The 3,492-nt window shown below is 43.7% G+C and overlaps 1 long non-coding RNA gene across 1 annotated transcript; it reads right to left on the bottom strand.

Annotated features, from left to right (window-relative positions):
• Positions 1-2,124: 2,124 nt before the first annotated feature.
• LOC104948126 (uncharacterized) lies at positions 2,125-3,492 on the bottom strand. Its single transcript, XR_798635.1, has 3 exons — positions 3,459-3,492; positions 3,066-3,371; positions 2,125-2,939 (listed from the first exon to the last, which is right to left on the bottom strand). It is a non-coding gene; the product is annotated as an uncharacterized lncRNA (long non-coding RNA).

Raw genomic sequence — 3,492 nt, 5'->3', positions numbered from 1 at the left:
CCGCGAGAGAAGCTACGCTTTGCTCCCACAATGCAGTTCGGCGAATCGTGACGTCATCCCACTCAAAGTGAATGGGCAGAAGCGTTAACGCACGCCGCCGTGTGTAGGGGCCATAATGGCCCTTCCACACAGCGGCGTGCGTTGAAAGCTTCACCATTCACTTTGAATGGGGTGACGTCACTTTCCGCCGAACTGCATTGTGGGAAGCGACGCGGAGCTTTGCTGGCGTCGCTCGCTGCAAAAGTTGAGCAATGTTCAACTTTTGAAGCCTCGGCAGAAGCGTCAGCCAATCGAATCATATGCCAGTACAAGCTCAAGCCAATCAAACCGCTGCTTTTGTGTCAGGGGCGGGAGATTCATGTGATTGGTTGTTGGTCGAGTTTCAGACACGCCCGCCGGCAAGCTTCAACGCACGCCGCTGTGTGGACGGGCCGTAATACCTTTGTATTGCATGTATTTTTTTTATTTGTAAAAATGTCAGTTAAAGCTTAAAAGAATAAAGATATTTTTGTTATCTAAACGTTTGACTTCTTTATTTTATAATGTTGGAATTGAAACGGGGAATCGATAAGCAGAATCGGAATCGATACATTTCAGAAGATACCCATCCCTACTGCAGGGTAGCTTGAGAATTTACTCCAGGTGGAACTAAAGTCTGATTCAACACTTGATTATATTTCACATCATTCATCCACATCTGTAAAGTAACTAAAGGTATTAAATACAGTGGAGTAAAAGTACACCATTTACCTCGGAACTGTAGTGGAGTAGAAGTACAAGGTAGAAACACATTGAAATACTCAAGTTAAGTACATTAGACGTGTAATTAAACTTAGGCTACATGGTTACTTTACAGCTCTGAGAATGATGTGCTTAAGCAGCAGGTTAACAGGCATTGCACAGGAACTGTAAACACACAGAATCAAACCCAGAAGAGGAATAAACATCTAAAGGAAACAGGAATATACTACATTACACTATGAATGAACTACAGTATGTCATATATTGTACTGTAGTGACGGTGTCAGACCGTGTGAATGTGGCGGTAAACTGAATGATATTTAGATTAGATCTGATCACAGAAATCAAAATGTCGATATAAACCCCAGTTAACACTCAGTGTGCATAAAGTGTTGAATCAGAGCTTTATGGGTGTTATTTATTTGATTATAAAGCTTCTTGTTTTGCTCTCATACGCAGGATTGAGCGCTCCGACTAGGCGCATGCGCAGAGCAGCTTTCCAAACAAACACGGAGGAGAAGAAGGGGGGAGTAAAAGAGGGAGGGGGAGTAAACACAAAGCTGCGGCTGCTCTCCGGGCTCAACACTCGGTCTCAGACCTGCTCACAGCCGGTCCACAGCGGGCCGAACCGACCTATATTAATCTAAAAACCCGTACTAGGGATAATGCCTCCTGTATTTCTCTCCGTTTAGTACATTAGCTGCGGCCCGCTCGCGGAGCGACAGCTGCTGTTTGGGCGCCACTTCTCTCACAAGATGGCGGACACGCCCCTGCCACAGCGCAGCGCTCCCGCTCCGTGTTTTTAATGTTTTTCTACAGACTTAAGCCGCTCTACGGACCGGGAGTCTGGCTCCTCAGAGAGAGGACACCTTCCGCCGCATGTCGGTACCGGGAGAGGGTCTCTGCGGGGCTGCCGGTGCTTACCTTGCCTGTTTAAGTAGCGCAGAGTCTGTGGTTCAGTCCTCTTGTTTCTGTTCCTTCGCTCTCTCCCTCCCCGCCGCTCAGACATCTTTACAGGGAGCACGGGAGACACACTGCGCATGCGCAACGGGTGTCCCGCTTCCTGTTTACAAACGTCTTGTCCGTTGCGCCATTTTGAGCAGGTCATAACATGTAAAAATACGACAAGGCGTTATTTAAAAGCCCTATAAAGCCTGTTAGTGCTGCACAGAGAAACAAATAAATAAAATACAAATATGAGGACGTGTGTGTGTGTGAGTTTTCAGTGGGTTCTGTTGTGAATAAAACCGTCATTTATTTTTCAAAGGTTTTCAGATATTTTTCTATTTAAATCAGTAGAAATATAAAGGTCTAAAAGAACTCAGATGAAAACAATCAACAAATAAATCATTTTAATTACACAGGTTAGCTGTGTGACGTCATTAAACAGGAATGAAAAATGTAAAAACCAGATGCAAACAAAAGGAGTAAACAAAACAGAAGAAATGTAACTAAATGTAAACAGCTCATAATGTCGAACTGAGGGAATTAGATCATAAATAGATATTGTAAAATATGTTTAGTGTCCATTTTAACAAGTATACATTAAAGGTGGAGTAGGTAAGAAAGGAGAAACCAGCTCGGGTGCGCTAGAATTTGAAAGTTTGAGTTGACTCACATCTATTCAAAAGCTAAAGTTGCCTGGTATAGGCTCACACTCAACATGAAGAGTCTAAATGAAGCTCAACCCCAATAAAATAAGTACTGACATTTTGTGCACATTTGATTGCATTATATTTCTACTTTCACACAATTATTTTTGAGGTCTTTACTGATTTTCTTTTGAATGATTTTGGTTGTGTTTGGTCTTTGAATCCCCATGCATCTGCCCTGCTAATACTGCTTCTGGGGAACAAATACAGTTATATACTATGGTGTATAGTTTGTGCTAGTGTGTGTTTCTCAACCCAAGATCACAACAGGCCCTTTAGGGTGAAGCTGGGTGATGAGTTTGGGCCGCTTCTCGTTCCAGAAGTCCTTTATACTGTCTACACAGTAGGAGTCCTGGATTCTGAAGAAGGAGGACCTCTCCACCATCCCCATTTTCATGAACTGGAAAAGTAGTGAAATCTTGGCATAGTTGTTGCCAGAGAGCAGCATGTTACTGGCCAACATGAAGTCCCCAACCAGCATCCCAAACTTTAAAGCGGGCTGGGAACACCATTTATTTTCCATACAGTGTGACCATGAAGACACATCTAAAAAAAGACATAGGAGGAGAAGACAGCACAGTACTTTAACAACAATTACTACTGCTTGTATGACACGTAGGCAGAAATCAGTCCAAAACGTGTAATGCCAAATGATGCCAAACAAATACACACCCATTCAACGATAGCTGCTGTGCCCCTGGACTTGACACTGATTTCGAAAGGCCTAGGAGCACGGCACCCAACATTGGTTTTTGGGTCCTTAGCGGTGCACATGTTCACAGGCAGAACCAGATATTGGGCCGGTTGGTGGAGACTGTCATGATACACAATGGATGCAGGATGGCCGATTATGTCATCCTCAACCAGGACTTTAGCCTTCTCTGGAAATGTGTCTGTTGTAGTTGGATCTTGGGTGTCATCTATACTGTCGTACACAGAGTCCTCCATGCTAATAGCTGCCAGTCCATTCAAGCAAATCTGTTACAAAAAGAAATAGCTCTGAAAAATGAAAAACAAAACAGAAACAACTTGACTATAAGCTGTGCCAAAGGGTGTTGAACCTACCGCACACAAATACGAGGCACGCAATCTTCATCCC

This window comes from Notothenia coriiceps, unplaced genomic scaffold (genome assembly GCF_000735185.1).
Source record: "Notothenia coriiceps isolate Sejong01 unplaced genomic scaffold, NC01 NC01_scaffold00013769, whole genome shotgun sequence".
NCBI lineage: Eukaryota > Metazoa > Chordata > Actinopteri > Perciformes > Nototheniidae > Notothenia > Notothenia coriiceps.
Note: the sequence above shows the minus strand (reverse complement) of the source record. Positions and strands in the feature narration are given on the sequence as shown.